The sequence below is a fragment of the Hypanus sabinus genome, chromosome X1 (assembly GCF_030144855.1).
Source record: "Hypanus sabinus isolate sHypSab1 chromosome X1, sHypSab1.hap1, whole genome shotgun sequence".
Classification (NCBI taxonomy): Eukaryota; Metazoa; Chordata; class Chondrichthyes; order Myliobatiformes; family Dasyatidae; genus Hypanus; species Hypanus sabinus.
Window position 1 is genome coordinate 16078095 of NC_082738.1, and position 23469 is coordinate 16101563.

General features: G+C 41.0%; 1 protein-coding gene across 3 annotated transcripts in view; it reads left to right on the top strand.

The window, feature by feature from the left end:
- The window catches only part of LOC132384632 (tensin-2-like), a 259306-nt gene that overhangs the window by 28383 nt on the left and 207454 nt on the right, over positions 1–23469 (top strand). Inside the window, exon 1 of one of the 3 annotated variants that reach the window (XM_059955938.1) lies at positions 11918–12512. The exons of the other annotated variants lie outside the window; for them this stretch is intronic. The gene's annotated coding sequence lies outside the window, so the exon portion shown is untranslated. Of the gene's footprint in view, positions 1–11917; positions 12513–23469 lie in introns of those variants that run through there. 3 annotated transcript variants of the gene reach the window in all.

The following is a 23469-nucleotide window of genomic DNA, read 5'->3' on the forward strand; positions in this document are numbered from 1 at the left end:
AGGCGATTCTGTGGACGCAGTCAGGAGACCTGGATGGTAGTTTGCCTCCCTGGTGCCAGGGTCCAGGATGTTTCTGATCGCGTCCATGATATCCTGAAGTGGGAGGGTGAGGAGCCAGAGGTCGTGGTACATATAGGTACCAATGACATGGGTAGGAAAAGGGAAGAGGTCCTGAAAGGAGAATATAGGGAGTTAGGAAGGGAGTTAAGAAGAAGGACCACAAAGGTAGTAATCTCGGGATTACTGCCTGTGCCATGTGACAGTGAGAGTAGGAATGGAATGAGGTGAAGGATAAATGCATGGCTGAGGGATTGAAGCAGGGGGCAGGGATTAAAGTTTCTGGATCATTGGGACCTCTTTTGGGGCAGGTGTGACTTGTACAAAAAGGACGGGTTACACTTGAATCCTAGGGGAAGCAATATCCTGGTGGGAAGGTTTAATAGAGCTATTAGGGCGGGTTTAAACTAATTTGGCAGGGGGATGGGAACCAGAATGATGGAGCGGAGGAGAGAGAAAACAAAAATAGATCTAAGATAGTGAGCAGTAAGGATGTGAGGAAGGACAGGCAGGTGATGGAGCAAATTTGCAGCCATTGTGATGAGTTGCAGTGCAATCAATGTAAAAAGTACCAAATACTGGACTTAAGGTGTTATACTTAAATGCACGCAGCATAAGGAATAAGGTGGATGATCTTGTTGTACAGTTACAGATTGACAGGCATGATATTGTGGCCATCACTGAGACGTGGCTAAAGGATGCATGTCTCTGAGAGCTGAACGTCCAAGGATACACGGCATATCGGAAGGATAGGCAGATAGGCAGAGGGGGTGGCATGGCTTTATTGGTAAGAAATGATATTTAATCATTACAAAGAGGTGACACAGGATTGTAAGGTACAGAATCTTTATGGGTTGAGCTGAGAAATCGCAGGGGTAAAAGGACCCTGATGGCAGTTATCTACAGGCCTCCAAACAGCTGCAGTGATGTGGACTACAAATTACAACAGGAAATAGAAAAGGCTTGCCAGAAGGGCACTGTTATGATAATTGTGGGGGATTTTAACATGCGAGTGGATTTGGAAAAATCAGGTCGGCACTGGATCTCAAGAGAGAGAATTTGTAGAATATCTACGAGATGGCTTTTTAGAACAGCTTGTTGTTGAGCCCACTAGGGGATCGGCTGTACTGGACTGGGTATTGTGTAATGAACCAGATGTCATTAGAGAGATGGAAGTGAAGGAACCCTTAGGAGGCAGTGATCACAACATGATTGAGTTCACTGTGAAATTTGAGAAAGAAGCCGAAATCCGATGTGTCGGTACTTCAGTGGACTTAAGGAAATTACAGTGACATGAGAGAGGAACTGGCCAAAGTTGACTGGAAATGGACACTAGCAGGAAGGATGGCAGAGCAGCAGTGGCTGGAGTTTATGCGAGAAATGAGGAAGGTGCAAGACCGATAGAAAATGATGCTGGAGAAATTGTAATGGGAGATAAGGAGATGGCGGAGGAACTGAATGACTATTTTGCATCAGTCTTCACTGAAGAAGACATCAGCAATATACCGGACATTCAAGGGTGTCAGGGAAGAGAAATATGCACAGTCACAATTACGACAGAGAAAGTACTCAGGAAGCTGAATAGTCTAAGGGTAGATAAATCTCCTGGACCAGATGGAATGCACCCTCGTATTCTGAAGGAAGTAGCTGTGGAGATTGCGGAGGCATTAGCAATGATCCTTCAAAAGTCGATAGATTCTGGCCTGGTTGCGGAGGACTGGAAGATTGCAAATGTCACTCCGCTATTTAAGAAGGGGGCAAGGAAGCAAAAAGGAAATTATAGACCTGTTAGCTTGACATCGGTGGTTGGGAAGTTGTTGGAGTTGATTGTCAAGGATGAGGTTATGGAGTACCTGGAGGCATATGACAAGATAGGCAGAACTCAGCATGGTTTCCTTAAAGGAAAATCCTGCCTGACAAACCTAGTGCAATTTTTTGAGGAAATTACAAGTACGCTAGACAAGGGAGATGCAGTGGATGTTGTATATTTGGATTTTTAGAAGGCCTTTGACAAGATGCCACACATGAGGCTGCTAAACAAAATAAGAGCCCATGGAATTACGGAAAAGTTACATACGTGGATAGAGCGTTGGTTGATTGGCAGGAAACAGAGAGTGGGAATAAAGGGATCCCATTCTGGTTGGCTGCCAGTTACCAGTGGTGTTCCACAAGGGTCCGTGTTGGGGCCGCTTCTCTTTACGTTGTATATCAACGATTTGGATTATGGAATAGATGGCTTTGTGGCTAAGTTAGTTGATGAAAGAAAGATAGGTGGAGGGGCCGGTAGTGCTGAGGAAACAGAGAGTCTGTAGAGAGACTTGGATAGATTGGGGGAATGGGCAAAGAAGTGGTAAATGAATTACAATGTCAGAAAGTGTACAGTCATGCACTTTGGTAGAAGAAATAAATGGGCAGACTATTATTTAAATGGGGAGATAATTCAAAGTTCTGAGATGCAACGGGATTTGGGAGTCCTCGTGCAGGATACCCTTAAGGTTAACCTCCAGGTTGAGTTGGTGGTGAAGAAGGCAAATGCAACGTTGGCATTCATTTCTAGAGGAATAGAGTATAGGAGCAGGGATGTGATGTTGAGGCTCTATAAGGCACTGGTAAGACCTCACTTGGAGTACTGTTGCAGTTTTGGGCTCCTTATTTAAGAAAGGATGTGCTGACATTGGAGAGGGTTCAGAGAAGATTCACTAGAATGATTCCTGGAATGAGAGTTTTAACATATGAGGAACGGTTGACTGCTCTTGGACTGTACTCCTTGGAGTTTAGAAGAATGAGGGGGGACCTCATAGAAACATTTTGAATGTTGAAAGGCATGGACAGAGTGGATGTGGCAAAGTTGTTTCCCATGGTGGGGGAGTCTAGTACGAGAGAACATGACTTGAGGATTGAAGGGCGCCCATTCAGGACAGAGATGCAAAAAAGATTTTTTTAGCCAGAGAGTGGTGAACCTGTGGAATTTGTTGCCACGGGCGGCAGTGGAGGCCAAGTCATTGGGTGTATTTAAGGCAGAGATCGATAGGTATCTGAGTAGTCAGGGCATCAAAGGTTATGGGGAGAAGGCGGGAGAGTGGGACTAAATGGGAGATTGGATCAGCTCATGATGAAATGGCGGAGCAGACTCAATGGGCCAAATGGCCGACTTCTGCTCTTTTTTCTTGTGGTCTTATGATGGAAAATCCACGAGCCCAGAAAACTGAAGATCCAGATTTTTAATTGATTGCAAGTTTAACAGAAATTCTTTCTGCACCAGATGTTCTGGCATTTCCTTAAGACGCTTTAAGTACAGGTTTTATGTAGTGCAGATGAAGGGTCTTGAACTGAAACATCAACTGTCAATTTTATTCCATAGCTACTGAGTTCCTCCAGCATTTTGTGCATTTATCTGGATTCCAGCATCTGCAGTCTCTTGTGTCTCTGTCTGGGTTTTATGTATGTCGATCATGATATATTCTGTAAAATATAGCAACATTTGGCAAGAAAGAGGGGCAAGTTTTAAACTTTGAACTTTGACTATCTTTGGCCGAAGACTGTGTGATTCCGTAAATCATTGTTTTAACTGTTTTCCAAATCATTTCCTGTCAGGGAAAATTACTTAAGGTCTCTCTCCTTTTTAAAAAAAGTTCTGTTTTTATTTTTGCCTTGTTAGCTTAAGACAGTAATTGACATGGTTTGGTAGTTTTATCTCATATTGCCAACATAATTCCTATTACATAGAATTGATATTGGTGTCCTTGTAGGAGTAAGGGTAAATGGGTCATGCTAAGCAGAGAAACAGCTTCCAGCTTTAAAATCTGGATTTTAAAGATATGGTGAATTTTTATAAAAGACTAAACAATGAGCTGTTTTGTACAACTAGCTCAACTGATATTTACAGTGAGGTGAATGAATGAATATCTTGCTTTCTGGAGTTTGAATCTACTAGTGTAAGGTACTGTTACTGTACAATGTGAAAGAGTGGTCATCCTTTGCAGAATGAGGAGATTTTGCTTCTCATCCTCTGTGTGGCCAAGAGGTGGCGTCCAAGTCTGGCAAACTCTTGGTTTCCCAAAGTACACCACACAATGTTTCTCAACCCCCCCCCCCCCACCTCACCAGAGATCTTTATGATGTTAATGATGGCTGAAGTACTCTGTGAAACTTACAGTAACTTTGGAGCATAGTGGCACAGCTAGTGGAGCATTTGCCTCATAGAACCAGTGATCCAGGTTCAATCCTGAGCCCGGATGCTGTATTTGTGAATTTGTTTAGTCTCTTTATGATTATGTGGGTTTTCTCAAGGTATTCTGATTTCTTCCAAAGTCCCAAAAAGTGTGTGGTGTGGTAGATTAGCAGATATAAAAGGAAGCCTGATATCTAGATGAGAATGGTTAGGTACAGGGGCAAAACATAGAACAGATGGGCCTAATGGCCTGTACCTCTGTTTTAAACTTGCTGTAAAGGAACATATCGTCCAAATAACAAATAAAAGTACTTTTAAGGAATGGGTAGCAGCCGTGCCAGAAATAGATCTAAACCAAATGGATCCCAGCCCTTGCCAAATCTCGCTGGCTGTTCAGCCAAATCATTAATAGATGATTATTTTTCATTCTCTCCTGCAGGGTCAACCTCGCTAGGGCAGGGACAGGGGTGGTGGAGGAGAGCGCAAACCCAAGGGGACCAGTCAGCTGCATACCTTGTCGTTGCGACTGTTTCCTGTTGGAGATATCATCAAGAAAAGCTGAAACTGGCATCGTTAATCTTGTACTAGATCTGGCACTTAGTTGCAGAGGGGGGGGGGGGGTGTGTGTGTGTGTGTGTGTGTGTGTGTGTGTGTGTGTGTGTGTGTGTGTGTGTGTGTGTGTGTGTGTGTGTGTGTGTGTGTGTGTGTGTGTGTGTGTGTGTGTGTGTGTGTAAGCAAGGCAATTTCACAGAGCGGGTGAAATTAGTTGAGGTCTCTGTCAGTTGTTCTCAGTTTTGCACCCTCCCCAATCTGCCAGATAATGCAGAGAGTTAACAATCTTTTGAAGTTACAGAAAGTCAAAGGAAGGCTGAACTGGACACTTTACTCCCTCCTTTTTGGATGAAAAGGTGGACAAACATTCTGGCCAACGACAGTCTAATTTGGCTACTTACCTTGGAAGGAAATCTTTTACTTGGATCAAGATCTGGACAGGTTTGAAAATGAAATGAGTAAGATGTGAAGATGAGAGAATATGGGCACTGGTTTGGTACAATTTGACCTTGATTTGGGCACTTTGTGGTGGGTATAGATATGAAATGGCTGAAGTGTCACTGACAGTGAACGTGAAGTGTTTTGTATCATTTGACACAATATGCGATGCGAGAGAACACAAGGGCTTTGCAGAATGAACCCACTTGACTCAAGCCTGTTCTGTCCAAGACCCATTGCTCAGTTTGAAGGGTCAGGCTGCTTCCCACCTCTCAAACTGAGCAAATGATTTAGCTTTGGACATCATTTTGGTGGTTTAGTATTACATGACAAATTGTATGCAAGCTATTCTTTATTATGTCTATTTTAACTTGTCCTGGTACAGATATGTATAGCATAAAGGGCTATTCAGCCTATTGTGATAGCTCTTTGAGAGAGCTGTGGTTGTTAGCCCTTCTTTTTAAATGTTATCCCTGAAGCCCCTTGTTTTCTCTTACCCGTCCAAATCCATTTTAAAATTGGAAAGTTTTCATTGGCTTTTTAGGCAGTACTCCTGGCAGTTCACTGAGTGCACGGATTTAGTTCACCTCTCACCAGCTTACATTTGTTTCTGTGTAAAATAGGAAAGGTCACAAGGCAAATCTCTATCTATCCACAGTCATTTCCTTGAGGAACTTGTTTCAATTAGTCAAACCTGACTTGCCCTTTACAGTTCTACACTGAATGCTCCTGATTAATTAGTCTCTACGTTTTCATGCAGACACTACTTTATTTATTTCCTCTGGGGAATTGCTGATTAGACAAATATTTATCCCCTGATCGTATTCTTGAACTGCTGCAGTCCTTCTGGTAAAGGAGTTCCAGAATTTAGACCCAGTGATGATGATGGACTGACTATATGTTTCAAGTCAGGATGGTGAGCTGTGCAATTTAGACCCTAAGACCATAAGATATAGGAGCAGAATTAGGCCATTTGGCCCATCGAAACTGCTCTGCCATTTCATCATGGCTGATTCAATTTTCCTTTCAGCCACAATCTCCTGCTTTCTCCCTGTATCCCTTCATCCCCTGACCAATCAAAAATCTATGAATCTCTGCCTTAAATATACATAACAAAGAATTCCACAGATTCACCACTCTCTGGCTAAAGAAATCCCTCCTCATCCCTGTCCTGAAGGTTCTAGAAGAGAGGCTGTGTCCTCTTGTCTTAGACTCTCCCACCATAGGAAAAATCCTCTCCACATCCACTCTATCAAGGCCTTTCACCATTGGTTTCAATTAAGCCACCCCTCATTCTTCTGAAATCCAGTGAATACAGGCCCAGAGCCATCAAGCACTCTTCATATGACAAGTGGATCAAATCTGGAATCATTTTCGTGAACTTCTTTTGAACCCTCTCCAGTTTCAGCACATCCTTTCTAAGATAAGGGGCCCAAACTTGCTCACAATACTCCAAGTGAGGCCTCACAGTACTTCATAAAGTCTCAACATTACATCCTTGCTTTTATATTCTAGTCCTCTCGAAATGAATGCTACATTGCATTTGCTTTTGTCACCACAGACTCAACCTTTAGGGAATCCTGCATGAGGACTCCCAAGTCCCTTTGCATTTCAGTTTTATGTATTTTCTCTCCATTTAGAAAATAGTCAACCCTTTCATTTCTTCTACCAAGGTGCATGACCATACACTTCCTGGCACTGTTTTCCATCTGCCATTTTTTTGCCTATTCTAATCTGTCTAAGTCCTTCTGTAGCCTCTCTACTTCCTCAAAATTACCTGCAACAAAGCCATCAATTCCATCATCCAAATTATTGACATATAATATAAAAAGAATCAGTCCCAACACAGACTCCTGTGGAACACCACCAGTCACCAGCAGCCAGTCAGAAATGGCTCCCTTTATTCACACTCTTTGTCTCCTGCCAATCAGCCACTGCTTTATCCCTGTGAGAATCTTTCCTTTAATCCCATGGGCTTGTAGTTTGTTAAGCAGCCTCGTGTGGCACATTTTCAAAGGCCTTTGGCAAATCCAACATCAACTGATTCTCTTTTGTCAATCTTGTTTGTTACTTCTTCAAAGAATTCCAACAGATTTGTCAGGCAAGATGTTCCCTTGAGACTATGCTGGCTATGGCTTATTTTATCATGTGTCTCCAAGTACCCCGAGACTTCATGCTTAACAATTGACTCCAACATCTTCCCAACCACTGAGTCAGACTAACTGGCCTATAGTTTCCTCTCTTCTGCCTCTCTCCATTCTTGGAGAGTGAATGACATTTGCAATTTTCCTGTCTTCCGGAACCATGCCAGAATCTAGTGATTCTTGAAAGGTCATTGCTAATACCTCAACGAACTCTTCAGCCACCCTTTCAAAATTCTGGGGTGTAGATCATCTGGTCCATGTTGGAGAGGAGAGGAATCTGCAAGGGTAGAATTCCAATATGCTTGAAGCCTATCGGAATACTATCCATCTTGATGGTGATGATTATTGTTTTGGGAGATTCTGTTAGAGTAGCCTAAGCAAATAACTGCACTGGACTATTTAGGATGGTGGATGGGTATAATCAAATGGGCTGATTTATTACTAATGGTGTAAAACTTCAGGAGTGCTCTTGGAGCTGCACTCGTTGAGGCAAGTGCAGAATATTCTATCCTATTCCTGATTTGTGGAAATGCTTTGTGGAATCAGGGGGTGAGTTGCCTGCTGCAGAATGTTCGTTATTCCTTATTTTACAGTACTCTTCAGTGAATTCTCTCTTAATAATGTAAGGCTAACTTCCCCAGACCTTCTCAACTGATCTCTTCCCACTTTTAAACATGGATGTTACTCGTCATTCCCATTTGTGTAAACAGTTTGGAAAATTGTGGCTAGGATCGCATTACTTTTGGTATTCTGAATTGCAGGCTCTCTAGACCTGAGAATGGGAAGAGTTTTCTGAAATTCTGCCATTTCAGTTCTGAGTTTAGACTGGAGAACCCAGGATTATTCTCCTTTGGAGCACAGAAGGTTGAGAGGAGATTTGCTGAAGGTGGATGAGACCATGATGAGTTTGGAGTAAACAGAAGGAAATTATTTTCATTAGCAGATAGTTCATAAACTATGGAATTAAAATGATAGGCTAAAAACTGAAGATGTATGGGGCAATAGACTGTTTGCCGAGTGATGGGAATAATATCAATTAGGATTCTGGCCAGGTATGAGGGAAGATAATTTGCAGACCTATGGAACAAAAAGTAAGAGAATGGGACTGAAGAAATTGCTCTTCAAGGAACTGATATGGACTCAAAAGGCCTGCTTCTGTATCATTCTATATTTTAAAATATATTAATCTTATATCTTGGTCAGAAACAGCTTTATCTGGAGTCAACTGTATGACAAATGTCATAAAGTTTTGATTGTTCCAAACCAAAATGATTTTTGATAAGAACGTAACACAAAATTAGGAAAAGGGTGGACCTCAATTGTACTGAACAATTTGAATTTCCTTCAGCAGATTGTAACTTCCCGCAATGTATTTAGAGGCTTTGAGGGCAGTGGTTCTCTTCAAGTAGTTTTAGTTTCTGAAATTAAACAAGAAGGCAAATACAAACTCTGCTCCAACAGTGCTTCCATGCCCCAGAAGGTTATCATTCTTGCCTCCTGTGTAAAGGTTGGAGGTTCAAGTCTCATTCAGAGACCGGAAAGCAAAAATCTAGGTTTCTTTAATGCAGTCTTGCAGTTGTGCTGCATTGTTAGAGCCAATGTCTTACAGATGAGTTGTTAAACCAAGGATTTTCTTTCTTTCAGTTGGATGTAAAAGATTTAATGGCCCTATTGTGAAAAGAAGCATTGAAGTTCTTCCTACTATCAAAGCAACATATTTTAAACAAGATAACTTAAAAAATAGATAATCCATTTGACATTGCATTGCTGTTTATGGGAGCATGCTGTGTATAAATCAACTGCTACTTTTCATGTATTAAGCCAAAAGAAGGTAAACCTGTCAGGTCTCATCTCAAATACCCAAGATCCTGGCTGGAATTTGGGTGCTGTTCTCATTGCTGCTTGAGCATTGTACTCAATTCTACTGTACGTGTCTGTTTGAGGAAAATGAAGGTGCAAATGATGATGTGGCAGGCTTGAGGGGCAAATATCTTCCTTTTGCTCCTATTTCTTATGCTCTTAAAAAATCATTTTGAATTAATCTCACTGCTGTCCAGGTGGTGGTATGAAGGTGTTTCTGACCTGGTCTTCCCTTCTGTGTAAGAATGTGTGGATTAACCAATAGGCTGTGACTAAATAATTCCACTGGTTTTACAAGGACAAATTATTTCCCCTTGGTCCTGCACTGTGATAGTTACAACTTTGATATTAATTATCTTTTAAAAATAATGGGATGTCTTGCTGCAATTGTATAGTCTGCACCTTGAGCACTATGTGAAGTTTTGGTCTCTTTGTTTGGGGAAAGATGCTGTTGCTACGGAGGGATTCAGTCAATGTTGACCAGACTGATTCCTGGGTTGACTGGACTGATATATGCAGAAAGATTGAGATGGTTAGGTTTAAATTCATTAGGATTTAGAAGAATAAGATGGAATTTTGGAGAATGATACAAAATTCTAATGGGACTGAAAACATCAGATAAAGGAAAGATGTTCATTATGGCTGGAGAGTCCTGAACCAAAATTCATAGTCTGTGGTTTAGTGGTAAGCCATTTAAGACTGAGATGAGGATTTTTTTTTCTCTCTCAGAGTGGTGAACCTGTGGAAGTCTCCACTACAGAAAGCATTGAAGGCAAATCATTAAGTATATTCAAGGAGTTAGATACCATCCTTAGAGCTAGAGGAATCAAGGGATACAGGGAGAAAGCTTGAAGAAGGTAATAAATTTGTACGGTTAGCTATGATCATGTTGAATATTGGATCAGGCTCCAAGAACTGTATGGTATGTATTTTTCCCCACTCAGAACAGGGAAGTTCTGACCATTGTCAAAAGAGTTTTGCTGATATGAAGTAAATATTTTTTTCTCCAGAGAAGTAATTTACGTGGACAAATGGTGATATTGGGTTTGATGACACTGGATATTGAGGAAAATATATTCCAGCTGTGAGCTGGGTGTGGAAAATACTTCCAGAAGCAGGGTGAACAATGTTCCTTCTAATGTGTGTGCACTCACGCACCTTCGCTACTACCACACAAAAGGTTGTCACCCTCTACCTTGTTGGCATGTAAAATATATTCCACGATTGTACACAATCACATTTCCTTTTCTGGTTTCTGATGTAGACAGTGTTGACAACATGGAGCTTGCAATGATCTGTCAGCAGATTTTAGAACTGGTTTATTTATACTTTTTATTGAAGAGATTATTGATTCAATGTGTCAAATTCCAAAGAAACAAAGGGTGTGAAGTGCAAAAGAACTGCTAGTTCATTTAAAGTGGAATGGCTTAATGAAAGAGTAGAAATAGCTGCAGTGAAAGCTCATGAGGTCAGGAACGGGCAGCTACGAGAAATATTTATGAACAATACAGAAACTGGTGCTAACGGCGTGTATTGTTGTGATGCAAAAGTTGTTAGAGAATTTGCAGGTGGGAAGGTGTGGTATTATATTTGGAACATTGACCTTTTAAAGTATCACATATGGACTGTGTGCAAAAGCTCTGGCAAGAAAATCCTTCATTACCCATTGCAGGTCTGCTACAGATGTTTTGCATATGAACAAGAGTAAAATCGATCAAACCCAGAGGAGATTAAAGTTCTTATTGACAGTTATTTTATTTCTTTTAAACAATGAACAACAAACTGGACTTGGTAGTTTATTATCCTTAGAATAGCTTCAAGTTCACTTTCACTTAAAAATACAGTGAGCACATGTTGTTGTCACTGGGCAAAAAGTTACACAGCACAAGATTTTTGTGCACACTTATTATTCCAAATTAGAGGGAATTTTGAGGGTGAATACTATTTGATGTCATTTTGGGGGTGATTTACACCCCCGTCCTACAAAATACAGCCCAGTGCTTTCAATAAAATAAGTTAGATTTTCAGAGCAATCCGTGGCTTTTGTGTACTGTGGCCCAGACATGGTGGGCTATGGGTAAAAAATATTATCACGTGTAAAAAATTACACATGATAACATTTGCAGCGATTGACTGGTTTTATATTCATGCAGGGAAAATAGAGCCGAGTGAAAAAAATCAGTCCTGATCTTACGCGATTCGAGATGAGGTTTGATGGTTTGTATTAATCTATACCTGCTTCTCTTTCATGTTCTGACTTCGTACAGTATAGTGGTACCTCGCTTAGCACTCAGGATGCATTACCAGGAACATGAACACCAGTAGAATCAACGTGGAAACAAGTCATCACTGAATTTTATAGGTGCGTTACTGATGGAACCAGTGAGCTGGGAACCGTGTGTAACCATCTGTTCTCATCGGTACTCCCGCATTAACGAAACAGCAATCTGATAACCACGATGCTGAACACCGAACTGTGGGGCTCGTCACTGCATCGTAGCAAATGCTGGGGGCTGGTCTGGATGTTGATAGACCGCCTGAATCTTTTATTCTCCCTCATCACCTCCTGTTGGATGTGATGGAAGCTACTGACTCTTTGGCCCAGATTTTTCCCTATGGTATTGAGCTCAGCGGCCAACAGCAGGACGGACGAAGGGTCGCGCCATATTGTCGGCACATCCCGAGCAGGTGTCTGTTGTTTGAGGGGATGTACCAGTGAGTCTTCGGACTCCAGGAGCAAGGGGGCTATAATGAACTTTTGTATAAATACCCAGCAGGGCACCCTTCACACCACAGTTCCACTACTCAAGACATACGCTGCATGAACGCGACGTCATTCCCGCCTGAAAGTGCACGCGCGGGCGCAATGTCGCACGCGGCCTGATGCGGCGGGATAGTGTGCCTTTCCAGCTTGTCCTCTGCCTTGCTCTGTGCGAGGGGAAGAACAAACGCTCTTCAATCAAACATTTTTATCCGACCCCGCGCGCACTTGGCCTGTCACGTGTCGGGCAATTTGTTTTCATGCGCACAATTTCCAGCCAGAGTTGTTGAAATGTTATGCTTGCAGAACCAACAGATTTGAGTGAAAAAAAAGAGACCGGCATTGTACACACAGTTGGGGCAGCTGGATAAACAGCCAACGAAAAACTGCGAAGAATGTATGAAAACATCGATTCATAGTGACTGGGCATTCACCATTTGCCGACAGCAAAGGAAAAGCACGTTGATGATATCGCTCCAGAACTATTTGCTGAAAGCAAGTCTTGCTGCCGTCTTTATTTCTCACGAAGGTAATGCTGGAATCACTGTTAGTTTTAAACAAAAGTACAAAACTGTTGCAACCAAACATTTCAGTCTGAAGCCTGATACTCAGACTAGTTTGAGTTCGGAGTAACAGAAGCTCCCTCACTCCAGCGTGTTGCTATGGGGGTTTCTATTATTCTTAGAACATCTAAAATGCCAATGAAGCACTTTTCCATTTAGTAATGAAGGAAGCACAGTTTGTGCACAGCAAGCTCCCACAAATAGCAATGCGATAATGATCTCTTAAGTTGAGTGAGGGGCAGACATTTCCTAGGTCACACCTGCTCTTTTAGAATGTAACAATATAGGGCACGGAAGGGTAGCTGTTCAGCCCATGTCTTCATGCCAGAGCTGTCTAGCTTAGTTTCACTTCCCAGCTCTTGTTCTGTCCTCTAGATCTTCAAATGCTCAATCAGGTACCTTTGAAATCTGGGGAAGATTATGCAACTTATTCACTTTTTCTTTTCAACTCCCTTCTAATATTTCTTTTAATTTGCATAAATCTATGCCACTGGCCCCCCCCCCACCTCCGTGCTAATGTAATTGAATACTCTACCCTGTCAAGACTTTCAGAGTTTCATGCACCTCAATGAAAGCTCCCCACAGTCTCTTTGTTCCAAAGAAAGCAATGTCAGCCTGGACAATCTTTCTTTGTAACTATAATTCTACAGTGGTGGCAATATCCTCATGAATATTCTTTGCATCCTCTCTAGTGCAGTCATATTGTTAACATTCATAATGCCTGAGTGGATTGAATTTTAGCAATCTAAACTGAAAGGCAGTGCTCCAACCTCCCCACCCCCCCTTTCCCCAGTGTGGCACACCCTAACTATTCCTATAGAGCATCAGCCTGAATTTCTGTGCTACAGTCTCAGGAGCAGGATTTGAATGCACAGCTTCCTGAGTTCAGAACTGACTCAGTAGTGAGAGTGCCACCCTTTTCACTGGTTTGATGCTTGGCTTACTCTGGGAAGTTGAGGGATGACTTGCAGCAATATCCATTCTGTTAGCTGGGGAGCCTCAGCACTATGGAAAACGAGTTCCCAAAATCCATCATTGGCTAATCTGATATTCCCCACTGATGGGGATTTGTGCAGCTGGACAGGGTGTTTCTTGATGAACTCACTCCTCAGAACACATCCGTGATATAATTTCATAATGTTAAGTACAGACTTTGTGAGGTAACTTTGGGCAATATATTCATCAAGGGTTGTTTTTACAAGTGTTGTCATCATTCTGTGGACCAAAGACATGGGCCAAATCTTCCAATAACATTATGATTTTTTTTGGCATCTATTTGATTGTAAAGTGTGATTTGATTTTGGCTGCCCAAGGGAGGAGGTCTTGAATCAATTGCAAAAAAATGCATTTTTGAGCGATTTACATGACATGGTTCCTAAAGGATTAGTTAATTCCTTTCCAAATCTTCCACAGTATTTGAAAATACTCCATAGCTGAGGTAAGTATCTGAACAGAAACAGCTGTACATAGATCACTACAACAAAACCTTGGATTTAGAAGCTTTTATACCTTTGTCACTCACCATCATCAAGGACAAAGCAGCACACTTGATTGTCAACCCATCCATATCCCTGAACATTTATTCCTGCCACCACTGGCATGCAGTGGCTACAGTGTGTTTCACCTACTTACAGCTATTCTTGATAGCATCTTTCAAACTATGACCTCTACCACTGGGGACAAGGGTGGTAGGTTCAGGGGAACATCACCCCTTGCAGATTCTCCTTTGGTGTTTACCAAATTGACATGGGAATAGTGGGAATATATTTCTGTTCCTTTATCAGATCCTTTCTCTAAATCATGGAGCTCTCTCCCCAGCAGCACTTCACTAGAAAGATAGCAGTGGCTCAAGAAAGCAACTCATCAGAAACTTTTCAGGGACAGATAGGGATGGGCAATAAATGCTAGTCTTGCCAGTATTGCTGAAAGCCCATAAATAAATAAAACAAAATATGTTTTTCTCTCAGAACTAAAACCTTTACTTTAAATTCTCCCTAGACCATTCAATAGCAAATGCTTTATTTTAAACTTTTTCTTTGCACAACTTATTAAAGAGACAGACTTAGATTGAAATGTAACACCAGTCCTGATTTTGAATAACTGCTAGACATTGCTCAGGTTACTTTGGATTCAGTACAGTGTTTAGTTCTTAGCTTTTCCCATTATTCTTTACTCAGTCATTGCCCTGTTATTTCTCTTCACTTGCCCCAAAGGAGCTTGTTAGTATGAGGTTCTGATTGCACACATGCTGGGTAGATTTTACACCTTGATATAAAGTCAATTTACTCAGAAAACACTCCTATTAAAAAGCAAAGGAAGCAGAAACTACCCCACAAACAGGGTTTTTTCCTCCAGCAAGATTCAGTGAGAGTATCACCTATAAATTATGCACATAAAGGTAATCAGTCACTTACATCATTGTTATAATTAAGCTTGACTTATGAGGAATAACCCTGATGATACTGATGTCATTAATAAAGTTAACAAGTGAAGAGAAAGCAAACATATTAATGAAGAGGTTTGAAACCTCTATCTCTGTGGATAGGATGCCTGCCACTTGTGAATGCGGTGTTCAGCCAAGTTGAGCCACAAAGCTTTCTCGCCATCAGCTCACTTGCCAGCATGGATTATGAGAGTACAATCACTGATCAGGAGGTGACTGCCCCAGTCTCCACATTGTTGCTGGGAAGCCAGTGTTACTTAACCAATCTGTGGTGCTGGTTTTAGATCTAGGTGGTTCAATACTGTGATAACTCAGTTGAAGTCATTCTATGCATTAATGAAGGCTGCCGATCCATGGCCGCTTCTACTGCCACAGTGAGACTCAATGGTTGGAGGAGCAACACCTCATATTTTGTTTGGGAAGTCACCAGCTTGATGGCATAAACATTTCTCATCTCTTTTCCCTCTCTCTTCTCACCTTTTCCATTCCACATTGTGGCTCCTCTCTTGTCCCTTCTCCTCACCTTCTTCTGGTGTCCCTCCTCTCCTTTCTCCCATAGTCCACTCTCTTCTATCAGATTCCTTCTTCAGTCCTTTACATTATCTACCTATCACCTCTCAGCTTCTCACTTCATTACCTCTCCCCCAGCCGCTTACCTTCCGCTTGACCTGGCTTCACCTATCCACTTCCAGCTTGTACTCCTTTCCTTTCCCTCACCTTATTCTGTTTCCTTCCACCTCCTTTCCAGTACTGATGAAAGGTCTTGACATGAAATATCAACTCTTTATTCATTTCCATAGATGCTGCCTGACCTGCTGAGTTCTTCCAGCGTTTTGTGCTTGTTACTCTGGATTTTCAGCCTCTGCAGATTCTTTTGTATCTTATAAAGCCTTTTTCATACCTACGTGAAAGCACCATCTACACAGACAATTTTGTTCGAAGTAATTTCTCAACCTACTGTGAAACTTTCCAAGGTGATCCTAGGAAACCCTAGATTTGTACCTCTGAAGAATTTGAGACATCATACATCAATAGAAATACAACTTATAAAGGCATATTATTTCTTAAAAAAGCCATTTAGCATGGCCTGTAGGAATTGCCTTGTTCATGTCAGATTTGTAACTAGTCCAAACCTTTGAATGTAACTGTCTAATAGAGTCCAGGATTTTATTCATGTGTGTTTTTAACTGATCCTCGTACATCAATTATGTTACATTGCATGTGCCTGTTCATTCCTAGCATGCTTACCTATGTGAGTACACACAAGTTAGGTACTATATGTTGAGAAAACTACTTAGAATTTTACAGAATTTAACATTTGACAGAGCATTTGTTGGAAAAAAAAACTTGGGATTCATATTGACATTCTACAAGAACGCTGGCTGGCCACCAGGAGGAATATTCTATTTATACATCGCCACATACATTATTGCTGCCCTACACAATAAATGGCAGTGATCTTAAAAAAAAATATATTGAAAAGATTTAAGATTAATTATGTAAACAATAAAAGCAGAAAACACTTCAATTAAAAACAAGTAAACCACTGCATGGTCCCTTTGGCTCTCTAAGTAAGTGCAGTGTGATAAGTAAAACTTCAGAATTTGGCCCACTATGGTGTTTGGCATAGTGTGAACTATGTAAACTTTTATAGCCTGAGGCTGTGTACAAGGGATTGTGTTGTGTTTACAATGACCAGTGGGTATCTGTTTCTGTTTGCTGAATTCATTGTATACGGTGAGCAGTGTATATTGCATACAACATACATGAACTGCGGGTCTGTGTACATCGATGAACATGAAATTCTGCAGATGCTGGTAATCCAGAAATTTTGTACGTGTTGCTGTGTACATTGAGCTGTATACAGAGACTAACATTGTGTACAATAAGCACAGTAACATGTGAGGACAGAGCTGTTGGTTTGTATATTGATTTATGTACATCAGGTACAGTGGTCTGTGTATAGTGATCTATGGATTTATGTACATTGAACTGATGCGGTTATCTGTCGGTCTGTGTATAATACATTGTATACAGTGAAGTGCTGATCTGTTTGTAACAAACACTGGAAGATGGGAGAGCAACCTAGATTTTTTTCTCTTTACGATTCTGTGCCTCTTCCCAGTGCTGTTGATTTCTGGCACGTCAGCCTGATGGTGCTGGACCTTCCCCACTTCTTCCCCTTTGCCTTCCTTATTGCTTGCTTCTTTCACTCTGACGCTGCAGCCTGGTAAGCCGTCTGCATTCCTTACTAATGATGTGAAGACAGCTTTAACAAATTAAAATAGCTTTTTGCTGACTTTTCACCAATCGTAGTTTGCCCGTTTTGGAATGTAAAGGAATCTTCCAAGCTCTGCTAGCCATAGCAACAGCAGGAACTTGTTCAGTCCATCACTCGCACTCCAGAAGTTTGTGGGTTTAAGTCCCATTTCATATAGTTGAGCACAGAAGTCAGGCAATGCTTCATTTTTGTGCTGGGGTAGTGCCACACAGTCATAAGTGCTGTATTTTGTAGCAATTTTTGAGCATAGTTACCAACATTCTCAGTTTAAAGATTCCACTGCTCTACTTTGATGAGAAGCAAGAGTTGATCTTTTAGAAACAAATAATCTTCAATATCACTAAAACTGATGGACGATCTGGCTGTTATCACATTGCAAGTTATGGGAGTCTGCTACTGTATGTACAAATTTGCAACAGTGATTGCATTTTGCAACAATCTGGGGCACAGAATGTGCTGCAATGATGTTTCAGTTTTTCTTATATTTCATCTTTTATCAGAAATGATTGTAGTAACTAAATTCATTACGACTTAGTTGCAAACTGAAACATGCTACCTTTAGAACATAGAAAGCACAGAATGACCCCTTCAGCCCACAATGTTATGCATACTTTTTAATCTACTTAAAGATCAATCTAATTCTTCCCTCCTATATAACCATTTTTCTTTCATCCAAATATCCCTAACGTATCAGTCCCTTATCACCACCCCTGGCAGGGCATTCCATGTACTTACTACTCTCTGTGTGTAAAAAAAAAAAAAAAAAAAAAACACTATCTGACACCCCCTCCCCAATACTTTCCTCCAAACACCTTAAAGTTATGTCCCCTCGTATTAGCTATTTCTGCCCTGGGAAAAAGTCTTTGTCTGTCCATTCTATCTATGCCTCTTTTCTTCTACACCTCTATCAAGTCACCTCTTATCCTCCTTTGCTCCAAAGGGAAAAGCCTAGCTCACTTAACATTCCCTCATAAGACATGCTGTCTAATCTGGTAAATCTGTCACACACCCTCTCAAAGCTTCCACATCCTTCCTATATTGAGGCAACCAGGATTGAACACAATTTTCCAAGTGTGATGTAATGAGGGTTTTATAGAGCTGTAACATTACCTTGGAGCTCTTGAACTCAATCCCTCAACTAACAAAGGGCAACACACCATAAACCTTCTTAACAACTCTATCAACTTGTATGGCAACTTTGAGGGATCTATGGATATTGATTCCAAGACCCCTTTGTTCCTCCACACTGCTAAAAATCCTGGCATTAGCCCTATATTCTGCCTTCAAATCGACCTTCCAAAGTGAATTGCTTAACACTTATCTGGGTTGAACTCCATCTGCCACCTCTCAGCCTAGCTCTGCATCCTATCAATGTCCCATTGCAACCTACAACAACCCTCCCCACTATACACAACTCTACCAACCTTCATGTTATCTGCAAACTTACTAACCCCCCCCCCAAACTTCTTCATCCAAGTCACTTATAAGAATCACAAAGACCAAGGGTCCCAGAACAGATCCCTGCAGAACACCACTGTTTACCAATCTCCAGGCAGAATACTTAACATATACTACTATTCTCTGGGCAAGCCAATTCTGAATCCACAAGCCAAGTTTCTCTGAATTCCATGCCTCCTGACTTTTTGAATGAGCCTACCACGGGGAACCTTGTCAAATGCCTTACTAAAATCCATGTACACCACATCTGTCCCTCATCAGTCCAACTTTCACTCTATTTCATCCTCCTGTTCTTTACAGGAATGCTTTGGGGGTTTTCTTAATTCTACTCACCAGCACCTTCTCTTCTAGGTCTCCTAACTCCATTCTTCAGCTCCTTCCTGACTGCCCTGTAACTCTCAAGAGCATTGTCTGATCTTGCTTCCTAAACCTGAAGTAAGTTTCTTTCTTCCTCTTGACTAGTAACTATACAGTAATGCCAATAGTACAGTATATTATAGTAATACCTATGCCCTTTATATTATTTTCTGTATATGGAGCTGCAACCATGATAATAAAAGGAGTTTGCATTTTTGTTCTCTGTATGTTGTGTTTTTTTTGCAGCTTTATTCAGGGAACTCTGAATCAGTCAGTACAAGAGTTAATGCTTTTCCCCCCTTCCCACCCCCTCTTAATAAAACTCCAATCATGGTATGCCAATTAGAAAAATAACTTCAATAAAACTTCACTTAACAAGAACACATTCCTGTTGGTTATTCAACTGCAAACGATGTGGAATTACTTCAAAGTAATTGGAAAAATTCCATTTTCACTGATAAGGGGATTGTGTTTAACCTCCTTGCCAAATCCCGACCGATACTCTTCTCCCCTAAGTGGAAGTGTGTGAATAGACATAAGTGGTAAGGATATTTTGTGAAGCTTGTCCTCGAGAGGTGTGTCCTGCTGGTAGATAAGGCTAACCACAGTCTCTGGCTTCTCAGGGTGCACTTAGTGCTGGTGATACTCTGGTTCTAATATGGAATCTGGCAAAATGAAGCTTTCTATCCTCTCATGGAAATTTCATTCAAAAGGGAATGTATGATGGTGATTAGTTTATTAGATAAGTAATGCAACAACTCAACTTTAAAGTATGGAAGTCTAGAATTTAAAGAAAAACAAGTCAATAATAATGATGGCAACAAAATTACTACTGTATTGTAAAATTTTATTTGATTCATAATGCTACTAAAAATCTGCCATCCTTAGTTGGTCTGCACATGTGTCTCTAGTTCTATCAATGTACTTTAAATAAGGCCAACTATGAGTGTGTAAAAAGCAGAGCTAGTTAAGTGAACTGGCAAATTAAAGGATCAGTCAACTGAAATGCAATGGCAGACATTTAAGGGGATCTTCCAAAACAGTTACAATGCAACAAGAAAGAAGAATTCCAAGGAATATGTCTTGAAATTTTATGCTTGATTCTACATTTTTTAAGTTAACCACAGCTTCTGTTTAAATAAAATAAATTACAGTTTTTAATTTAGTGTCATGTGTAACGGTACTAAGTTAATTTTAAATGGTGCTTCCCTGATAGCTGTGAAAATTTTTTGAATATAACAATTGTTGGGTGCCAATTATCCCATTGAATTGATACCCATGGTTGATACAGGACAGAAAAAGACATTCTGTCTGTCATACCTCTTTGAAGAAGGCTTAATCACACTTTTTAACTTTTTCCACACAGTCCTGCTAACCTTTCCTCTTCATGTATTCAGGTACTTCTCTCCCACTGACCGAGCTCTCCATCTTGGAAGTAGGTCAGACTGTTTGCTATTGATAGCAATGTTGTTGAACCTGATCACATGCTTGGCCGAAACTCTTTTATTTTTTGAAAAGGTCCTCTGACCAGAAACCTGATGTGCTTTACTGTAGAGCACAATGCATCAAGACAGCCATGTGTCAGAGCAAAATTAATTAACATAATGTTCAGTTGAAATGACAGTGGAGGATCACACTTTAGCTGAGGCTTTGCAACAGCCATATAAAGTAAATTTGAACCTTACTAAAGTTATGGAATTTTTATTTAAGGAATTTTTGCCCTGTCCATACAGAGCACTTATGGGGAACTTGGGCACACTTCCTAACTGCTCAAATACCAGGGAGCTTGGAATTAGTTAATGGTGCACTTGTTTCAGTGTAATGTGTTGCTGGCTGGAAGGTTTAAAGAGATAGGCTTCAAGTCTCACGGCATAAGGCAAGATTTGAAAGAAAACATGTTGATCATTGACTACAACTTGAGTGAACCTGTTTCATCCTGTGTTTTGAGGGAGCTGTCTAAACATTTTTAGCAGTAAATGTTTTGCTCTGTATAGCAGGGATAACATTCTTGCTGCATATTATCATCACTTACTGTATTCAATGAGAAAGGAGTTCACATACACCAGGGGGAGGCTGGTTTAATCTGTTGAATGGAACAGCAGTCTTCAGTTATAAACACCATGAAACCATAGTCATGATCAGCCCTATCTATCTGGCTGCAAATTTACCTGCTGGGTGCTGGATATGTGATGGTGAAGACCTTGAGTGCAGGTGAGGATTTCTTTTACAGATAGATCACGCTCACTGTCCACACATGCAAGGAGATTTTTGGTGTGCTGGCCATTATTTCTTCCTCCTGTCTACTTGCTAGGCACCTTCCCAGTCAATCCGCCTCAGATTCTATTTCTGGATGAGTGGCCAGATTATTCTTCTGCACTCCGGTGAACAATGGCCAGTCTTCCCAAGTCTCTCCTGATAGCATTCTCCCTTAGCCCTGTTGTAATCAGTCAGGTCATTATAGATTTAAACCCTGTGGCAAAATGAACAGTGAAGCTGTATCAATCAACTTCATTAGTCAACTTCACCAAATCAGTAAGATCTACTGAACAATATCAATAAAAAGATATAATGTAGACATTGGTAAACATTGCACTACAGAGCATATTTATCTTTACATGCCTTTATTGTGCAGGAATTTCATTGGATAAATGACGTGTGTTATGGGGAGGGAGTTAGGGTGGGAGATTTTCATGTGAATTCATTTTTATGGTTACTGCTAATTAGCTGGCATTTTTAAATTCCAATTTTTAAAATTATTTAATTGCTTGTATTTAAATACTCCCAACTGTCACCATGGGGTTTTCAACTCTTGTCTCTGTATCAAGGACAGGAGCACTGAAATGATGGAGCTTAGTCATTAGGAGCCAAACTCTTCATGCCTGGAAGTCCCTCTTCTGTGCCCTGAATGGTGTCACCAATAGGTCTGTACTGGACTTTCATGATAGAAAAGAACTGGGACTTCAGGAGCTGGTCTAGGTGGTGCAGAAGCTGAACAGATTTGCTTGGAAATTGAAGACTTCTGTTTTGGGCTATTGGCAATGGAGCCACAATGGAAGCAGCAAATGCTCTGCTTTCTTTAATAAGGAAATTACTGTTTAATAAACTTCATTATAAGCTCCAGTGATTCCTTTGTCTATCAGTGCAGATATATTGAATGCAGCCTCTGTGTCCCAATACCCTGCCCACAACAATCATCCCAATGGCACTCTCTTGGTCTCTCTAATTTGTGTAATTGTTTATTCCCTCACCACACAGCCTTCTTGCCAAATACTTTAGCAAAACATTACACCCATTAGTTTGTTTATACTTTGGGGTAACTCGGGTCTTCCTGGGCCAAGGCCCTTCAGCTTGAATGCTTTTTAAATTAACTGCTTGCAATGAGAACATGACTGGTCACAAGATCTCTTCTGGTCTCTGAGGTTCTCACAGCTGAGTCTCAGCACGAATTAAAACTCGAAATTTGTAGGGTTGTCTATTTTCCTTTGTGGTATAAAACCTGAAAATGAAAAACCTTAGAAATTCAACCAATAAGCCTTTTCAAACATGTTACATTATTGAAAAGTGATTTTCATTTTTTGCACCCAACCCCCCCCCCCACCCCACACTAGAATGAAATATCAGATTTGCCCACTTTGAGGTTGTTCCCTAAATACAACCAAGAACGCTGTGGAGTGGGTTGCACTTGAGGCAATTTCTGTATCAATCACACACAGAGTGATGCTATTCTCCGTGCAAATGTCACTGTATAAAAAAACAACCATGTCTCATTAATGACATTGGATTGCGGCCTCTTCAAGGAAGCCCCAGACATTTTGTTCATCCTTTTGGGTCCCCTGCAAGGTCTCTCCTTTATCTCTTCTTGATACCCTGACCATAGTCCTCATGCCAATCCTCTGATTCCCATGTTAAAGCTCCCACCCAGCTTCACCCCCCAGGATCCCAAGGCTCTTGCCAAAACCCTGTTCTACCAACTATTGTTCGTCTCACTCAGGCATCTAAGCTAGATAACCCCTGACCCAGTAATCTCCCTCAACCTGGTTGCCCCTCCAGTTTTTGACCCAATGATCTCAGAAGCTCTGCACCCCCAACTACAATACTTTAAAGCAAAACAAGTTTGTTAATATACTGAATTAATCTACAGGTGGCAGAACTATTGCCTGCAAATCACTATTGGTGGCTAATGTCGATTTTGGTGCTTGCACTGAGTTAGGGGAGTGTAAAGGTATGTTGCTATAAAATCCAGCAACATGTTTCCAAGTGAAAAAGATGAGTGCTATAATTGGTTGCAATTGAGAGGAGGGCAGGGGTGCTGAGACAATCACCCTGTAATTTTAAAAAGCAAATTGGCAGCTCTCTTTCCAAGGGAATGCCAATAAATTGTCTT